This window comes from Aotus nancymaae, unplaced genomic scaffold (assembly GCF_030222135.1).
Source record: "Aotus nancymaae isolate 86718 unplaced genomic scaffold, 86718_ANA_hifiasm-v0.15.2.pri h1tg000025l, whole genome shotgun sequence".
NCBI classification, from domain to species: domain Eukaryota; kingdom Metazoa; phylum Chordata; class Mammalia; order Primates; family Aotidae; genus Aotus; species Aotus nancymaae.
This window is the reverse complement of record NW_026988438.1, coordinates 24,115,577-24,136,482: the sequence shown is the minus strand read 5'-3', so window position 1 is coordinate 24,136,482 and position 20,906 is coordinate 24,115,577. Positions and strand designations below refer to the sequence as shown.

At 41.0% G+C, this 20,906-nt stretch overlaps 1 protein-coding gene across 6 annotated transcripts in view; it reads right to left on the bottom strand.

Moving 5' to 3' along the window:
- The window catches only part of ELMO1 (engulfment and cell motility 1), a 571,068-nt gene that overhangs the window by 125,692 nt on the left and 424,470 nt on the right, over positions 1-20,906 (bottom strand). The window contains exon 1 of one of the 6 annotated variants that reach the window (XM_012461271.2): positions 7,678-8,214. The exons of the other annotated variants lie outside the window; for them this stretch is intronic. The gene's annotated coding sequence lies outside the window, so the exon portion shown is untranslated. Of the gene's footprint in view, positions 1-7,677; positions 8,215-20,906 lie in introns of those variants that run through there. 6 annotated transcript variants of the gene reach the window in all.

The following is a 20,906-nucleotide window of genomic DNA, read 5'->3' as shown; positions in this document are numbered from 1 at the left end:
GGAACCCAGATGTAGAGCCCCAGACAGCCACGGCCAGTGGACCTAAGTTGTCACCAGATGAAATCTATTTGACATCACAGAACTCAGGTTACTTCAAGACCTAGGATGCTATGGGTTTATAGTAAATAGATGTCCAGACATAACAGAGAAAGAAATCACCCCTTCTCCTCTCTTGACAGAATATATCAGGGGTATAAAGTGGGTGGCTGGTGGGAGTGGAGGGTGGGTGGAGAAGAAAGTCATCAAGAAGTGGCTGGGAAACTTGCAATATGAAAGAGCCAAAAATGTACATGTTTCTCAAAGCTTTCATTACGCCTTCAAGAAGAAGAAAGAGTTGGGATAGAATGGCTAAAGCTCAGCTAATCAGAAAGATTTATGGGCCATGTGTGGAGACCAAGAACATCTTGACTTAGAAATGTAAAAGCCACCAATTATTTATGGCAGGTCACAGACTTCTTGAATGCTGCCAGGCATCTCCCTAGAGGCACAATATCATTTGATGTTGACTGGCTTCCAAAACCAGGAAACTACACATCACCATCCTGGAGTTTCTACTACCTTAGAAATAGGTTCCAATTATTCCTTCTCAATAAACAAGGCTGAGTCATTAGAAGACACTAGATTTGAAACATAATCGATAAGACCTTATTTTAAAATCCACAGAGTACACGGGATATATTAATACATGCACTCTAAACATTTCTATGTAGAGTAGATGTGATCTATATTTTATCCAGTAGAAAAAATACTAAAGATTGGAGAGGCAACGTGGTGAAACCTAAACCTTACTTGGTGGCTATACTGAAACTTGACCCAGGCCCTGGCTTTTAAGTGTAGTACCTTTCTCTCTGGGTGGCATGCGCTGCTAGCAGGGTTGGGGTAGTGTCTGAGGATTATTTAGGAGAATAATCTGAAAGTAGAGAACCTTCCATGACAAAAGAGCAGAACTAGATATTGTGTGAGATGAAAAATAAATGGCTTCTATCCAAGGGATAGAATCAGACAATTTTCTCCTCACATACATATTATAGTTTACTAATCACTCACACAGACATCATTTTTATTTTCATTTGTTAGCAGCCCCATGGGAAATGTACCTACTTCCCTTTCTACAGATGAGGAAACGAAGGTTCAGAGAGATTAAGGAGTCCCTCTACCCAGTTCTTGGAAAATTTTAGAGAGGACAGAAGCATGGCTCATAAGGTGGTCTTTGCAAAGCTTCTTATGCCTACTTTGTCCAGATATTTAAGCCTGGCTCAGGGAATCTAGGATGCGGCTTTTACCCCTAGTCCCCCCCACCCATCATTCTCTAAAGCTAAAATATATGGCCCTGCTACTACTCTGATAGTACTAAAAAGAGTGCCCTGGAACCCTTAGAATTAAGTAGTCTAGGTCTAGGGACAGTACCAGCGTTGATGGTTTTCAAACCAGTTCCTGCTTTGATATCCCTCTTGGTGTACAATAAAGCTTCTGAAATGCAGACTTCAAATTATTGGCTCATCAGGCAAGGAGGGGGATCCATCTCATCTGCTGGCCTGGTTGACTCTAGTTAGAACTGAGTTGCCCAGAGTGGCCCTGACTTGGGTTTCCAGTGTGAAGGCCTGAGTTCCATTAGCTAATGGGTGTTTCTTTCCCACCAGGCATGTGTATGTCAGAACTTCCCCAGATGCTATCTTAAATGTTCAGCTGCAAGAATTCCAACCAAGTTGGAATGAAACTTTATTTCATTATACTTCCAGGTCTGGGAATGATGCCAGTGAACAGCTCTCCTTGACAGGTCTCTCATCACTTAGAGCTCAAAGGAAAAGAGAAGTGAGCTCCCAAAGTGCCAGGCTGCAGCCCTCCTTCTCAGATGGCAACACCTCCATGGAACGGCTGAGCAAGAGGATGAGTAAAGAGCTGTCTGCCTTATCACCGAAACCATGCATACTGATGACAATTCCCTGTATGCTTCTTTTCAAAGTCTTGCACAAGGCACTGAGCTGAGGCAAGGACAAAGCAGAGGGATGAAAAATCAGTTTCAGCTGTAAGACAATTCTGATATCTCACTAGTGGTTGACTTAGTGCTGTGTTAAGAAGGATTCTGAAGTTCGGTCTGGATATACTGGGAAAGCTTGTTATGCTCAATGGAACATGGGCCCCAGAAGACAGATAGCTAGATATTTCAGAAGTTTGACACAGAGATGATGACATAGGAAGTCACCAAGTCTGCACTTCAGTTTACCCATGTAAAGTTGCTGAAAAGCACAAAGTTTAAATAACTTGCAAAACTTAGTTGCTAAACTAGAAACAACATTCTAAAGCCTTAGACTCTAGATTACTGCTCTGTCATCATGTGAATGCTTTTCTAGTCCTGTAGTTCTAGAATATCACAGATTGCTCGAAATGAGCTAGCAAATTAGTAGACTTCCAAATCCTGTGGTAATCCAAAGATACTTACTGTAATGATAATTTTACTTAAGTGATGTGCAGCTACTTCCCAGCATCTCTGCACTCACTGAAATCCCAAATCACTAATTTTGATTCATGACTGAGAGTATTAGGCCTCGGCTTGGCTGAATATCAGCAGATATGCAAAGCAACTCAGCTTGCTCTGAGATTCAACCCTGCCTATGGTTTAATCTCTTTGTTCCACCAGTGTTGCTTCACTACAAAAACTTAAGTAATATTATCAAAAGAAAGAAGTTGTAAAGGACTCACACAATTTACTCTAAGCAACATTTGCTGTCTGTTTAAGTGCACAAGGGGAATTCTGTCCAACATGCAGGAAATGGGGACCATTGGGCCAGAAGGCATTCCTGATAAGAAAGATGGTATTCAACTACATGGTTTTTTTTTCTTAATGTTTTGTGGAATTCTTAATAGATCTATTTATTAAAGGAAAGTTTAATAGGACTGCTCTTAGAGTGAGCTTTGGCCTCCATTTGCCAGAGCTCACTCTAAGCTCAGTCCTCTTAAACTTTCTCAAAGCTCACTCATTTCACCTATTTGATTTAGATGACATCATCAAGAGGGACATCTTTAGGAGATTGAGACTAGATGCCGCTAAGAAGGCTTTGCAGCATGGTTCTGATCTAGTTATGGAAGAGATTGATTACTTTTTCATGGTGAGTTTTACATTAAAATAAATCTTTGGGGAGTACAGATATAGGATAATATCTGGTATTGAAGGCATGACTTTCAAGGCCCAATTAACTGAAAGAATATTTAGTCAATATTTTCTCACCAAACAAAATTTGCAGAATTGAGTAAGATTAGTAATTAAATCACTCCTTATCCTGAATTTATACTTGTCTTCATGAAGAATTATCTGCTTGTAACAAGAGTTACCTTCTCAGTCATGGTTTGTTTATGATTAAAATTAAACCCACGCTCCATACTGAGTTGAAAGAGGGGGCCACAAAGCACAGTAAGTAGCAGGGCCAAGGTATGTAAGGAATAAGAAAGACATGCCACAGATGGACGAGTGCTGACTCTCTGCAAGAGGAGACAGCATGCTATTTTAATTCCCCTTGCCAAACAGTGTAACAGAGAAACGAAGATTTAGCTGTCCACCTTGAGTTCACTGTGAGCAACGGTGAAAGCAAAAGTTAACATGTTTATGAATACTAACATGCTGTTTCTCTGTTACCAGAGCAGGAAGTCCAGGTACCTTGCGGAGGTAAAAGAGATAAAGGTGCCGCGGCATGATGATGGAGTGAGGGAAGTTACTGGCCTAGTGTGTGAGGAAAGTTCTGAGATCCTAGTGCCACACTGCCCAGTAGAGTAGCCACCAAACACGTGGCTAGGAAAGCCTTGAAGCGTGTGCTCAGTGTGACTGTGCAGCTGAATTGTAAATTTTATTTAATTTTAGCAAATTTAAATTTAAAAACCAATACTCAATTCAGTTATTGGAAAACTTTGATGTATGTTTGGAACAACTTGTGCACATGAATCTACTTTTTAAACTATGAATTTTATGAGATCTAAATACAGATTTCCTGTGAAAATCCAGTATCCAAATTGAGTTGTGTTGTAAGTGTAAAACACATGTCATATTTCAAAGACTTAGCATGAAAAATTCAATGTAAATATTTTGTTAATAGTTTTGTAGATACACATTGAAATGATAATAATTTGGACACAGTGGGTAAAATAACATATATCATTAAAATTAACTGATCTGTTTCTTTTTACTTTTTTTCAGGTGCACTGCTAGAAAAATTAAAATTACATACATAACTTGCATCATATTTCCATTGGACGGCATCGGTGTAAAATGAGATCTGCTATATTGTCCCTGTAGTACATTTTTTGTACACTTGTTAAAATGTCTTCTACATATTTATATACCTAGTATAATACTAGAAAGTGCATAATAATAGGCAAGCATAACCAAGAACTCATTTTTTAAAAACCTGTTACCATGACCCCTGTAGATTCCTTTCCACTTAGCATTACAATCTTGCTTATTTTTTTATGTAATATAAGACACACTGATAAGATGAATAGCTTTTCTTCTTCCCTCTAGCAGCCTAACCCCTTCCTTCTCATTTTTTATTGTTACATCTTCATTGTGAATCCATTTAGAAAACAGAAGGGGAGATGCAGTGGCTGAAGTGGGTGTGGAGGATTCACACACCCATCCAGCTCCACATTGCCCTAGGAGCCATCAATTCTCCCTCAAATTCTGAGGAACACAGTTTGTATTTCTGAGCTGGGCCAATCTCCCCTACTCATAGGTCTTGAGAAAGCATGGTAGCCCTGGTGATTCCTGCAGCCATTGCAGGTCATGGGCACCCACCCACATTGGCTTCCTGGTGGTTCCTGGTTCTTCATCACCCTCACCATTGCTTTGGCCACTGTAAGTCATTCCTGGTAAATGCAAGCAAAGGGCAGCTGTGGGACACTGGAGACCTGTCACCTCTCCCAGATGGCCCAGGAGGAACTGGTCTCCTAGGTAAACTGACCCAAATCATACCAGGCAAATAAATGCTACAGGAATGAGATGGCTGCATCCCACAGTAACACAGAAGGGCAACCAATGGGGCATTTTGTAATTAGCTTTCTCTTAGCTCACACTTCTTAAATGGTATTATTAATAATTCACCCAACCACCCCAAAATGCCTTTTCAATTTGACTTTAATTATTGTGATGATTGTTTAATTCAACTACCTATGGCCTGACTCCACTTGACAGGCTGACAAGCCGATGAAACCATGCTCCCCTATCTGCTCACTTTCCTTCCATATACGAACACAGCAACAAGTATATCAACATACGGGAAACACAAAGCACTTGTCAGTTTCTAGCAAGGTAAACGCAGGCAAGGTCCTTAATATTTTGGCAAGTAAATTTCCTCATCTAAAACAGGCACACACACACAAAATTTGTCCTGTTAGGGCTGTTGGAAGATTTAGTGAGTTATTATATCCACATATAAAATGTATTGAGCAGTGCCTGGCACACAGTAAATGCTGAAGGCAGATTGAGATGGGGCTGCAGCATTTAGTGGACCCATCTGAAAAGAAGGAGATGATGAATTTCAGGGTATGATACATTCTCGGTTATTCCCCCAGGACAGGGATCTTGCTTTACATTAAAATTCCTGATTATCAAAGTGTTATGTGTTTGTGCATGAATGTATTTTTAGCAGGGGCAGAGAGGAGGTTCATAGCTTTCACATTCTTAAAGAGCTCCATAATCCAATAATAGCTTAAGAACTACTGTTTCAGATTTTTTTATAAACATTTTTTACTGCTTCCATAAAAGGCTGGTTTCTTCTCTCATTCTTACCAACAGGTGCCAGCACTTTGCTCATGTAAAGTGACACTACTGGGGGAGAGAAGGGGCCAAGGTGAGATGGACATTGACTATAAGGAGCTCACTGTCACTTAATGCACATCCTCTGGAAACCAGACTTCCTTAAAATCGAGCATCGAGGTGTACTGAGGAGTGCGCTGCAGCAGGCAGAGTAAACGTGCACACAGGCGCTTCCAGTCAGGCAGAATTGTCAATGTATCCAGCCATCTGGAGCCTCATGGGATCAGAGACCAGTCTACAGCTCCAGAAAGGCCTTCAGCTAACAAACAGGTCACTGACCCTGTCAAGTGATCAGGTGTCCCTGATGCACTACCACCCACAGTTAGGGAATTCTCCCTCTCCTGCATCATCAGCCCTACTTCTTTAACAGACACAGAGTAGGAGATCTCTCTCTGACACCCAGTCGCCCTCACCCTGCCTTGAGTCTTCTATAGGTGAAAGCTTCCTAGCTCTTTTGTTTCTTTAACCATTCATCACAGATCCTATTTAGGATAAAGTAAATTCTAATCTAGAGCCACGTGAAGACCCACACCATTCTCCTTTGCAAAAGGACATGTTTTAAAAAGGATAAACCAGTAAGATTTCTCTTGACTATTTCATGTGCATTTCTTCATAAACCATAGGATAATGCCTTATTCTCTTTTCCTCGCTCCATTATTTGAAGTCAAGTGGACTGTAAATAGAAGACATCAAGTGTGCAATGACACTTTCAGGCACATATCAGGCACATAAGACAGGAAATCACATTTTTAAAAAAGCAACATTGAAAAGTCCTCAAAATCAGGAGACGAACACAGGAAAAGATCTGAGGCAGAGACAGGAGCCCCAAGTTCAGCCCCCACTCTCTGCACCCAAGCCAATGACAATACCTTTCCTCTACCCGTTCAGAAAAATTATAGCTCCTCTGGAATCCTGCTCTCTGCTTAGGTTATGTCTTGCCATATACATTTTTAAGTTTGCAGCTAAAAGGGTCCCTACAGGCTAAGAGTTTCTCTCTCCTCACGCTGCCCCTCCATTGCCTGTTTATAGTACTGCTTTCTTGTTCTGCCTGTTTCTACCCAATGAAATTGAAAATTTCATCACCAGTGTCAGAAAATTAAACCCCAGGGAGCAGAGCAATAGCTCAGAGCATCCCTTTCCTAGCAGAGAGCCAATCCTTGAATATAACTTTGCAAACCCTCTCTGGTTTTTCAGAGGTTTAAAAGGATGCAAAATCGAGTCATTCTGAAGCATGCTTTTTGACTGCTGAAATCTTTCCAACTGCACCTCAATTTATCTTTGCAATTAATTAAAAAACATATTTCAATTTGGAGATGGGTTTCACAAAAGAAGTAAAGGACATGACCTAGCTCAGTTACACATTTCCCAAGCAGAGAACAGTGGTACATGGAGAAGAGATGCTTCGTTCCATGGCTAGGGGTCTGAAGAAGTGTTTGACAGGCCATTGTACTAACATCTCTCTTCACAATGCAAACACCAGCAACACAATCAAGCAGCTCCGGGCTCCGTGCCTGCACCTTTTTCTCTCTTTCTAGCAATACACAGCGTTGACTCTTGTTATTAATGTAGCTTTAGAAGCATTTTCTTTTAAAATGCATCGACAGGGAAATAAAGCAGAACTCTGCTCCTTACACTAATCCTAACTAGACAACCAACGTCCAAGTATAATGTATAGTCAACTACAAATCAGATCAGACCCAAGCAAAGCATGCAGTCTTTTGAATCCAGTCTCCTACATCATGGGAACCCTTGAACGCCCGCTCTTCCATGTGCTTGTTCCAATTTGGTTTTCTTGGCAGACAATAGGACAAAGCTACATTTAGCTCCGGCTGCTAATACCAGTGGACAGATGTGTGAGACTGAGGTTTACTCACCAAGCTCCCGTAAGTCCATCTTTCCCAACCACAAATACTGCTTCTAAGCTGCTGCCACCACAAAGCGACTTAGAGTCGTCCCCCAGAAGAACAATGTGCCGGAATACCACCAGATGGTTCCCGAGTAAGCTTGTTCATGAAACAGGTTTCCAGTTGAGCCATGTGAACAGAGACCCGCCGCACACCTTTGAATGGTATACACTCCAAGTCCAGAGGAATAAGCATGTAGCTTTGCTTATGTTTATGGAGCTGGAGCCCAGGGATGCTCCGATTGGCAGGAGTCGAGGAAAGATCAGCCAATCAAAGGGCGCCTCCATTTCAGGGAAACTCCTGCTCATTTATTTAGCATCTTCAGAGATCATCGGCTTTTCTAGGAAGAGCTTTTCTCTTAGAGTATCACAGGAGAAAAATAATAACTTCATTTCTATTTTAGTGCCCTATGCTCTTTTTTCAATAAACACATAGCTCCCCTTCTTAGTACTTCTCAATATCCCTCACATTTTCTTATAAAGAACCAAAAAACAAATAAGGACAAGAAGAGAAAGAAAAAGCTGGTGATGGGCTGGAGATAGTTCATATTCATCAGCCTCCACCTTGTTGGGAGAAAGGGGGGAGTGCCTGGGCTCAATAATTACTGATTCTGTTGCCATAGAAACAGACTGGCTGCAGCGAGTTGGATTCGTGTAGAACATCTGCTGCCAGACCCATAATCAACTGCAATTTCATCTCTTCCCCTCTCTCTACTTTTATTTGATTGTGAGTTTGCTTTCTCCTACCTTCTTTTCACATACAGTTTTTGTCCAGAAATGTCATGGAACCACCTAGCGATGTACACACAATGCATGCACACCAGGGGTGCTCACATACCCGGGACTGCAAGCATTCCGGAGTGCATCCCAGCAGGGGTCCCACTGGGAGGATCCACACTCTAATTCTTACGCAGGATGTAAACAAACATAAACAGCCTCTCCCCTAATTAAAATTACTGCAACTTTTAACCTAAAGAATTAGGGGAGTATCTTTAAAAATATTTGTTGCCTTACAGCCCTGAGAGCTCTGAAAATAAAAGTTAAAGTTTGCAATCGTATTTCTCCGAGGGGCACTGCGGTGGTTCCTAGCAAATCTTTGGAATGAAGCGATTACATGGGAGCCCTGTGGAAGATTTTGCAAGCACGGAGTGTTCAGGCCCAGCTCTTTTCTGCATTAGCACCTCACCAAGGCGCTCTGAACACTGGGGATCTCCCTGGATTTTCTCAGCCCATTTTCATACCCTCAGACTCCTCCCCTGCTTGCTCCAAATTCCCCGGTTGCATGACTAGAATTAATGTCACCAACTATGAATGTACTGCTATCTCTCTCCTTAGCAGCAGGGGCCGCCACTGAGCAGTAAATGGCTACACATCCTGGTCAGACTCAGGAGGGGGATCAGAAGTTGGCAATCTCACCCAGGGGTCTGCGGAAGCCCTCAGTTCCACAGAGATTGATGGAAAATGGTAAGTGTCACAGAAGGCTCCAATTTGGGCTTATGTTAGAGAGAAAGGAATTATCCTGTGCCCTATTGTCATCTGCCTTAGCATCACAACAACCTCAAGGAGAACCTTTTCTTCCTTAAAGGTCTCTGCAAGCCTGGTACCCTCAGCCCATAATGACCCAGATGAGGCTTCTGAGGAGGCTGGGGCCTGCTCTTTGCATTTCTGGTTCTTGAAGCCAAGCTGAAACTATCTATCTACCACCACACATGCACTGTCCAAACAGCAACAGTAGCCCTAGGCCTCCTTTCTTCCTGAACAAAGCTCAGTCTAAACTCCATATCCATCCAATCCAAATGCGCAGCTGTAGCCCATTGTTTTTGTTTTGTTTTGTTTTGAGACAGAGTCTTGTTGGAGTGTAATGGTACTATCTTGGTTCACTGCAATCTCTGACTCCCCGGTTCAAGCAATTCTCCTGCCTCAGCCTCCTGAGTAGCTCGGATTACAGGCACGTGCCACCATGCCCAGTTAAGTTTTGTATTTTTAGTAGAGACGAGGTTTCACCATGTTGGCCTGGCTGGTCTCAAACTCCTGGCCTCAGATGATCCGTCCACCTTAGCCTCCCAGGGATTACAAGTGGGAGCCACCACACCTGGCCGTCCATTAGTCTTGATGTTGGATTTGTACCTTCAAGAATCTGAATCCTGGTTTTCCATTTTGTCTCCTTATGCCACTAAGTGTAGGAAGAAAGTATCACCCAGGTGCAGCATCCAGTGCCAACACTGGCAATTTTTCTCAGCTCTGCCCAGACAACCTCCACCCTCAGTGTGGTCGATGGTTCAGGTTTTCTCTACCACCTTTCTGGAACGTCTCCTCTAAGCCATCCTGCTTAATCTCCTCTGCCATGGGGACACCCACCCTTTGCCTTCCCATCCTCTTGAAGGCTGTCTAAATTCTCACTGTTTATGCAGAAACCATTGTTCCATCCAAGTCTTCCCTCAAACAAAATTTAGTAAATATTTCAACAAATACTTATCCAGTGTCTCTATGCCAGGCACTTGAGTTAGTGATACAACAAACTGACATGTTTCTGCCTTACAACCTGCAGACCCTAGTAGAGGAGGCAAAAATATTAAGCATAACTGTGATACAGGGTATAAAAACAAAGCTATGAACTCTGTGTTCTATTAGCACAAATAATCACTTAGTGAGATCAGGAAAAGCATTTTGGAGAAAGTGACATCAAGCCACGACCTAAAGGAAGAGTAAAAGTTAATATATTGAGAGTGAAGGGAAGAGCGACCCAAACACATGCGTGCTAGGAGGCAATATGGCAGCTTTGAAATTCTGAAAGAAGCCAAATGTGAAAGGATCACAGTGAGAATGACTGGGAGGACGATGTGAGACCAGACCAGCAGGCACTTAGACACCAGGTTAAGGAGTTTGGTTTTTAACCTACAAGCAATGACAACTTATTGCAGTGCGCCATTAAATGACCCCTTGCCCCTCCTAACATACCAGCATGACCCAATATATTCCTCAGTTGATCTGAATGACAGATGAGGAGAATACCAATCTGATTGAAACAATCTATATCAAGACATCCGTGATTTGTTGGGTTGATCCAGCCAACATTTACTGAGCAATTAATAATCCGGGAATTAATCCAGTAATTAATAATAATCCAGTGCATTCTAAGCACTTTATCTAGATTAACCAATACTCCCAAAGACCTGTGAGATGTTATTACATTATTTATACAAATGAGGAAATTGAGGCATGAGAAGTTTAAGCAACTTTACTGAAATAACAACCACAAAAATGTAGCAGAGCTGGGATTTGAATCAAGGGATTCAAGGTCTAGCTTCTCAAAGTATGATCCACAAGGATCACCTACATCAGAAATTCTCATTAAATGCAGATTACTGGGGTTCAAGTGCATCTCTCCCCAACAAGAATCTCAGAGGAGTAGAATCAGGAACATTTTCTCAAGCACTCCAGGAATTCTTATACACACCACAGTCTAGGAATCACTGCTAAGAGATATTTTCATAAAGGAGGAGAAGACTACCCCAAAATTAATCTTCCATGTATGTATACAATGGAAAAAGGCATTTTTTTTTTTTTTTTTTTTTGGAGAATGGGACAGAGGGTCTCACTATTTCAAGCCATTACAAAAGACCATCTACATGAGAATAAGACCATCTTTCTTTTGAATGACTGTGAATTCTGGTTCTATCACAGAATCCAAAGTTAAAGTAGAGAGTAGGTAGAGAGCACAGTCTGGCACGTGGTAGTTATCCTAGTTAGGAGGTTTATGAAGCAAGACATGCACATTCCTAAAGACCACATTCTCTAGGTAATACAGATGCTATTAGATCTGTCAGCAATAAGGTGGGAAGACTATGTATTATTATTGTTGACACTATGTAAAATGTCATAAATTTCTTTAAGGGTAATTTTTATCCCAGAAAAGTCTTTTTTTTTTGAGAAATGTCGCCAGGTTGGAGTGCAGTGGTGCAATCTTGGCTCACTGTAACCTCCACCTCCAGGGTTCAAGTGATCCTTCTGCCTTAGCCTCTCGGGTAGCTGGGATTACAGGCATGTGCCACCATGCCTGGCTAATCTTTGTATTTTTAGTAGAGACAGGGTTTCACCATATTGGCCAGGTTGGTCTGGAACTCCTGACCTCGTGATCTGCCCGCCTCGGCCTCCCAAAGTGCTGGGATTACAGGTGTGAGCCACTGTGCCTGGCCCAGAAAACTCATTTTTAAGACAAAATTGCAAGGTAAACAGACAATTTTATTTTAGCCTTCAATCCTCCTCCCCCTCATCTATTTGAAAGCTAACAAGATAGCTCTTTCATTCACCTAGCTAGTCATGGTTTTACGTCTAGAAAATAAGCAGCTTCATTGATATTTTTAGAGGGGCCATGTCACGAAAACATAGCTGTAGCATCTTTGAGGAAACTTCCAAAGAATTTTTCCATGGGAACTTGTCCAGTGGTTTTGTTATGGAGATCACAGACTGGGTGCTCTATTTAGTTAACCTGGCCTTTCTGGCGATTTTTTTTTCCCATTCTAGACTTTAATGAAAAGAGTATATACCAGCTTATAGGGCTGCTGGTGAACCTCAAAAAGAGGAAAGCTCAGATTTTGTTGGCATGGTATTTGGATGATTGCTTGTCAAGCTCCCCAGAACTGGCATGAAGCTGTTCTGCATACACCTAACGGACTTGTACTCCACGGGCTAACGTGGATGATAGGTAGCCTATCATCCAGCTTCTGAACATACTCATATTTATTATGTGCTGTCCACAGATAGGACAAGGGAATCACAGTATCAAATACTTAGAAAATCTAGGGGATGGGGTGGGAGTCATCCTTGAGCATCTGAATAAGAGTCAGAAGAAATCTCTTTCTATTTCACTCACACGTTACAACCTGTACTCCTTGTTCTGCTTGGAGCAGGCACTGTCAGTACACCATTTATCTCATATTGTCTTGGGGCAGATTCGATCTCATGAAATTTTATTCCTTTCCATAAATATGATTTATTAAATGTATTGTTACTAAATCTGATCTAATTCTTATACATTTGTAATACTTTTTAAATAAATCCACAAATCAAAAAAGAATGTTAGGTGATATGCATGTATTTTTGAATAAAAAATATAGTGACTGTTATAGAATGATTTCTAAACTGGCTGTCCAAATTCTCCTTAGTTCACCTATAGGCCTTAACTGAAATGAGCACCTTTTATATTAACATTTAAAAGGCAAATGAAGGGATTTATCGGGCCTTAAGAGAGGTGGCACTTATAACTATTCCTTTCATTTTCCAACTCCTGGTACCAAACTGGATGCTTCCACTGGATATCCATTTCATCAGGATGCATGTTCCTTGCTGGCAAGGAAGGTGATGGTAATGGTCTCTACAGTTTATGACATGGCTATGCGGCAACCCATTTTTGTTTGATTAATTCATTCTTATGAGGGAGATCATCAGGGTCAAACTGAGCCTCAAGAAAATTCCAAACAAGTAGGGTGTATACGCATTAGGCTCTTCTCCAACTACAACACAGCCCTCTTATGGAATGCCGTCATACACACACATGCACATGCCTGTGCCCACACACACAAAACACACTGGTATCACTTCCAAAACAGCAACAGGCCCAGTACAGACTCAATCAGACAATATCTTCCAAGGGCATGAGGTCAGAAGTGAGGACTGTTCCCCAATGGGTCATAGGTGTAGCCACTACTGCCTCAGTAAAACTACCTTATTTCATTCAAGAGACCTTGGACAGATATTTCTTTAGTATTTGGGCTGACCAGTATATAGTTATCTCTGATCATTTTACATGGTGCATTTTTACAACCAAAACATATGCAAAACCTCAGCTGAACACAGTCAGAGGAATCCTTACAACTCTTTTTACCTGAAAGGGAGATATCAATAATAATCAATAGAAATATTCCCATACATAGGCACCTGCATCTGTTTTCCTCACTTTCATGGAGAGATGATCCTGAGGAGAACGTGCAAAGCCTGCCACACTGTCACTTTATCTTTTGGTCCCAGGATGCTGAGCTCTCTGTGATAAGCCTGGACATCTGTGGAAGCTTAGGAGAGTAACAGAAAATGCAGATATAGTGCTTACCATGGGCCTGTGCTATAAAAGGCCCCATTTCCAAACGGAGAAATGAAGGCCCAAGATATTCAGAGAACACGTCTCCAGTTGCCATCTTGTAAGTGGGGCACTCAGGAGTCAAACTCAGGTGTCCATCTGCGGAGCACCCTGAGCAGCACACCCCACTGTGACCTCAGCTGGAGTAGGTGGGATTGTTCCCAAGCATCCTAAGGCTGAGTTATAAAATATGAGTTATTAATATGAAGTTTATTTCCCTGGACTTTGCTATTTTTATTACCCACAAAATGACTGACATATAAGTGATACCTACAAACACTATGAAATAAAACCAAGATCCACAAAATACATACCCATCCTATAAACAGATCTCCAACCCATGCACTTGTTCCTGCGTCTTCCAGAGTACCAGCCTCAGACAGGTGACCATGATTTGCATTCACAGGATTGGAAAGTCAAGGTCTGGAAGTTCCTGGGGTGTCACAGACCTAATAAATGAGGGGGCTGACTCAGAAGAACATGGGCCTGAGGAACAAGGGCCAAAATGATGCATCTCTGATTATTCTGAGTGCCTTCAAAGGGATAGTTGGTGAAATTCTGAGTTTATCACTTGCCAATTTGAATTTTCCAAATATACCATGGAAATGAATTACAGAATTGCAGGCTGATGAAAAATCAAGCCAGAAGGAAAAATGAAAATGCCAAAATTCTCAGCTCAGTCTTGCCAAGCACATCCACTGGCAATATGGTGATAAAAAGCAACTGGGCCAATGGTAAGATATCCTTTAGATGGTGCAAAGTGGGAAACAGCTTCTTTACCATAGGAAAAGGGAAGCTTCTGGGCTTTCATCACATCCTCCTTGGTTTTCAGATCTAATGAATGAGTAAACCTCTTCCGATTCCAAAACACATCCATTTTACATTCAAATAATTCTACGTTTCCAGAAAAAATTTGTTTCTGACATTCTCATTAGAGGACTAATTTCATTTCAGTTTGTAGATATTAAAACCATGGCTCACCATGTTTTATCAAATGGTTAAACATTTGATGCCCTTACTTTTTCTGGTCATTCTTCTCTTCATAGGTATTTTATCAAACCAAAAGGCTCACAGATAACCTATGCAGTCTGGTTTCCTGTGACAGCAAAGATTATATTACAACAGAAAAGGGTGCACCAGGGATGTGGGGAAGAATATAGGGTCTGAAGAGCCAGACAGAAACCAACAAGGTCAAGAAGACAAGCAGACTCAGTTTACCCAGGCAAGCAAGGAAGAAGAAGAAACTAGAGAGAGATGAAGGCAGTCAATTCCAGGGAGGTCATGCTCTGAGACGTGGAAGGGGGTGGACAAAGCAGAGTGGCTTAAAGGAAGATCCAAGAGGTCTTCTCAGGGCCAGATATGGAACCACAAGGGGAGGGCACCCATAGGCCCAATGAGTCACTATGTGAAATTCTAGGGTGAGTCCTGTTTAAACCCAATTGTCTTAACTTTGGATCTTGGTAGTAAGTTGGCTTTATCAGAAGCCAGTCAACACAATTATGTGTCCAGAGTTTCAATGAATGTCAGCAACAACCTAAAACCTCTATAAACAAACCAACTAAGAGTGTGCCTGGTCTTAGCAAACCAGCACTGCCATCACAAAAACAGGATTGCTGTTCTCAAACCCAATCTTTCAATTGCAACAGCTTGTAAGAGCCAGATCACTTCAAACTGTTTTCTATCTATTAATACTTCCAATCAAAGGAAGCTTTGAAATGTGAAGCATGACCCCTAGTCAAATGATATTTGACAGGTTATTCTCAATTTTCACCAAGAATAAGCTCTATAACCTAACTGATGTAGAAATTAAATTTAGGAAAAAAAAAACATTTTATTTTGTTGCCCAATACTTGCCTGCGACTTTAAGCTACTAATTGTGGAGAGAAGTTAATTTGATATAAATAAAAATTGGTCCTGAAGGGCAATAATCAATCCATGCATATACAATGTAAAAATGTACCGCTGCCCCCACCAACTCATCTCAAGCTAAATATAGAACATGGTTTCCAAAATGCATTGCCTACAATTCTCTCCAGACAATCACAAGCATGAGAAAAATGAAGCAAATCTTTCAAATAATCACATACATCGAACCTTAAATAAACTCTCTTGCTTATGTTTTGTGAGAATCTATTGTGTTAGACCTCTCAGCTGTTCTGAACAACATACATTGAGAAAACATATTTCACATTAAAAAGTCCCAGTTGGGAAGTGAAGAGTTGGTACATTTATTCAAGTAATGTTTAGGAAGTGCCTGAGACAATGCATTCTAACATGCTGCCCTCTGTTTCTTTCAAGAACCAAAAGTATAGCCTTAATATCTTGAAAATAACAAAGTTCCATTTATTATATTTTTTGCTCATGAATTTCATTATATTTAATATCTTTTCCAAGCAGACTATATTCTGCTCACCTGGAGAGCTTCTATTCATATGATACTCTCTTAAATAAAGTCCTTCCTCTATGTAATTTTTCCTTGCATTGTTTCCATACAATATATGTGCTATGGCTCTTGCATAGTTATCTCTTTTCACAGCTCTCCCCAATACTGGGAACCCTTTAAGGCTGGATTTACTAATTCAACACCAGGAATACCATCTCTAGATGTCTCTGATACCTTAGCCAAGAAGACAAAATCCTACTGCAAACCTTACACTTAGAAAGGTTATACAAGCCTTCTGAGTACTTTTGTCATTCTACCCACCTTCATAGGAAGGTAGAATGACAGCAGTACTCAGAAGGTATCCTTCATCAGGTAGCTTTCATGGGATGAGGATATCTGAAAATAACTCAATGGCTCATTCCTGTTGTCTCCCATTTCTTCTCCCACTCCTGCAATCCCAGTCTGAGAGGGAAGAGGGTGCTCTGTGAAGCACTCCTGAACACTACCCCTTTCAGAAATCCATTTTACAAGCAGTCCAGGTGCTGGGTCCAGCTCTGTCTGCAATGTGGCTTACTTTTTTAAGGGTGTCACATCCGCTTAGAATGTCCTTCCAGTTAATGTGTCTTTCTTGAATCAAGCCTGAGAGGGCTTTTGATCTCAGTACCAATCAATTTCAGGCTAAGATGCTGGGCACTAGCTGGGCTGGCACAGCTGGCCCAAACCCATGCTTTATTTCAAGGAAGAATAAACAAACTTAGCCTGAATTTATAACATGGAATGTCAAGATAAAGAAATTCCCCCTAGCCTGACTGATCAGATCACACCTGGAGCTTGGTACCAGTTCTACACCCACATAATTTAAAGTGTTTTTTTTTTTTTTTAAATAATTGTAAGATCATACATGTTAGGTAGCAAAGATGGGGAACATTAAAAACATAATAAAAATCACACTATGCAGAAGAAACCATTTTTCTTTCAAATCCCAACCAAATATCATAGAAGTCATTGTTAAAATCATTCAACCCTTTTTAGCTTGTAGTTTTACACAGCTGAGATATAATTTTGCATGCTGCTCTACTCACATTTAACATAGTACAAACTGTAATTTCTGATATTTAGATACTATTCACAAATATCATTCTGAATGAGTAAAGAATTCTAACATATAAATAAACATATCCATAAATTAATTTATCATATCCCTACTATTGAATAATTGGGCTAGTTTCAATTTCTCACTCATAAATAACAATGAAGTGGACATCTATATGCGTATCTTTGTTTCTATGATTCTAAATAGCTGTATGATATGGAATGGCTCTACAAACGAGATAATCAATGTTGGTGAATTTCCCAAAGGAACCTTGCCTCAACCAGTTTCTTAAAATTCTAGTGAAATGTCAAGGTTTCTGCCAGCAAGTGGTCGCAGGGCATCCTTTTGTGTCATCATGAATGCCAGTTCTTCCTTTCTGTTTTGTAGGAGGAGGTGCAGGTCTTCTCCCCATGCAGAGGGGTGTAACAGACCTCACAAACAGCTGGAAGCCAGGACTCTCCAGCCTCAGCCCAGCGTGGTTTGAGAAGGGAAGTCTTTACCATCATCTCAGCCCTGTCTCTGTGGGGGAGCACATGCCAGCATGAAAAATCGATTGGCTTTTGTCAGGCAATAAATATCACCAAAAGAAAATCCAAAGATGTTTTTAAGACAAAAAAAATTCCTTTTCCTTCTCTTTTGGAAATAGCTTAATTTTTTCTTCTGGTCTTAAAAGAAATCGCCACTCAAAGAATGACTCTTTCTCCTGTCATAGCCACACAATGCCCTTCGATGCCAAATAGAGTCCATAAGACTCAATTTGTTCTGTAGATTGCAAAGTTTGTTTCAGAGTGTGCTTTTTCCTTTTAAGACATTATCAGATGATTTTAAAATAAATATTAATATTAATATTGATAAATATTTTTATCAATGATAGGATAAAAAGTCAATTCAATTAACATTTGTTAAGTCCACATAATTTCTTTCTTTTTGGTAGGCACTCTGGGGTAGAAAGGTGAGTAAGAATTAGTCCTGGTTCTTAGGAGTAGAATCAAGAAAGAGAGAAAGTAGGCCAGGCACAGTGCATGCCTGTAATCCCAGCACTTTGGATGGCTGAGGCAGGTGGATCATGAGGTCAAGAGATCAAGACCATCCTGGCCAACATGATGAAACTCCGTCTCTACAAAAAACACAAAAATTAGCTGGGCATGGTGGCGCCTGCCTTAGTCTCAGCTACTCGGGAGGCTGAGGCGGGAGAATATCTTGAACCCAGGAAGCAGAGGTTGCAATAAGCTGAGATCACACCACTGCGCTCCAGCCTGGTGACAAAGTGAGACTCTGTCTCAAAAAAAAAAAAAAAAAGAGAGAGAGTATGTAGATAATGCCCACAATCTAAGATCATGATTTTCAGGCCTTTGGAATTCTGCAGCATTGCCTCAAGGTAGCCATGAGGTGGGACAGAGAATGAATGGGAACCCATTTAAAGCAAAGTTAATTGGCTAAAATAAGTTTCCAAACTCAATGTATGGCTGAGTAAGTTAAATGCTATAAGAGAGGGAAAGAAAAGTGAACATAAGAGAGAGAATTACTCCTGTCCCTGTGGAGGTGCTCTGCAGGGCCCATGCATTGGGCCTTGACAGACAGGCAGATTTTCAGCAGAAAGAGTAAAGGTTCCTCCTTGCTGAGGGAATCCAGGCAAGGACAGAGGCTGGGAAGTGCAAAGCATGCTGCAGCACTCAATATGACTAATGATGGGTTAGTAGGACATGTGCTGCTAGACGTAATAGGTACGCTGCTTGGAAGAGTGGTTTAGGACAGAATCTACAGCTTTGCTATCCTGCTGGAAGAAGAGAGAGTCGAAAGTTTTTGAAGACAGATGTCTTATGAGAAGAGCTGTGTCCTAGAAAGGTGTTTCTGGCAGCTAGGGGAAAGAGAACTTAGGCTTGGATCAAGTCCAGATTTAGGAAGATCAATTAAAAGACAAACAAGAGATGATGGCGGCAGGAAGGCAGGGCACAGAACAAATTGAATCCATAAGTGAAAGGCACTGGGTGGCTAAGCTATGACAGGATAAAGTGATTCTTGAGAGGAGTGATTTCTTTTAAGACCAGAAGAAAAAAATTAAGCTATTTCCAGGAGAGAAGGAAAATGATTTTTTTCTGCCTTAACAACACCTTTAGATTTTCTTTTGGTGGTATTTACAGCCTGAAAAAAGCCAATTGATTTTTCATGCTAGCATGTGTTCCTGCACAGAGACCAGGGCTGAGATAATGATGCAGGAAAGTAGAGTCACAACATTGAAAGGCAGGTGACCCTTCTCATACAATGGTGGATCAGTAGGACTTGGGGACCTACTAGGGAGAAAAAGGTAGGAAAGTCAGAGATCTCTCCTGGATTTCAAGTCTGAGATATGAGGTGGATTGTAATGTCACTCCTGGAGTTAGAGCCCACAGAAGCAGCAGCGGGAAGGGAACCATCAGAATGAAGAGTTTAGTTCTGGACATCCCAAGTTTGAGGAGTCTGCAGATCATCCACAAGAATGGAGCTCAGGAGATGGGGAGGTGGACTTCTGTCTGTCTCAGGTGATGGTTGAAGGTGGGAAGGAGGTGGTGGTAGGAGAGGAAAAGAAGAGGGCCTCCAGGAATGCCATGCTAAAGGGGTCAGTGGCATAGGAATCCAGGAATGGAGAGGATCCCAGGAAGCACAGGAGGAAACACAAGTCAGTGCCTCAGGGCCAGGGAAGAGGATGAACAAGAACAATCAGAATGTGACCTTGAGCTAAATGAAGTGATTGCAGCAGGTGGGTGTGGGTGAACATCAAACCACATCAAGGGGAGGAGGTGGGAAAGTGGAGATGGCATTCTCTCCTGGAAAATTTGGCAGTGCAGAGATGGACAGAGATTGGATAAGAACCTGAAAGAGGAACAGGGTTGGAAAATATTAAGGACAGGAATAATTTCAGTGTATTTTTAGGCTGAAGAGAAGAGATGGGGGTGGGGAAGGATGTGAATAGCATAAAGGTGTAAGGGATAAAAGATGTATTTTTATAAATTTTTTGATGTCTATCTTCTTCATCAGAGCGGGATTCATAACAATATGACTTCTTTCCAGTCTTAAATTTAGAACAACTCAACGACTCCGCTCAATTCCCATTTTCCTCTTAAAATCATGTCTTTTGTAACTACAGAGGTTTTCAAGTATTCAAAATATATATTAATGCACTTTAGAGTTATATTTCTTTTCTTGAGCTCAGTTACATTTTTAGTTACCCTTTAATTTTTTTCCTAAAAATAACGCTGGTAACTGGAACAATAATAATTTTACTTCTTCCATATATATTCAATGTGTCATCTGTATATATATCTTATGTGCACTGTATACATATATCTGTGTCTGTATCTGTATCTGTATATCTATATCTATCTTGCATGTATGTTCATTTCCAAAGCCATAGTAAAAAAAAGAATTAAGAAGAGAGTGGCTCACAGGGTCAAGGGCTGCAGAGGTGACAAACAAGATTGATATTTGAAACTGTCCATCGGAGGTCATTTTTTGTCAAAATCAGTAGCTTTTGTGGCTATGGAGGTTTTCAAGGACTGACAATATATTTTAGTGCTTTTTAGAGTCCTACTTCTCTTCTTTTGCTCAGTTATA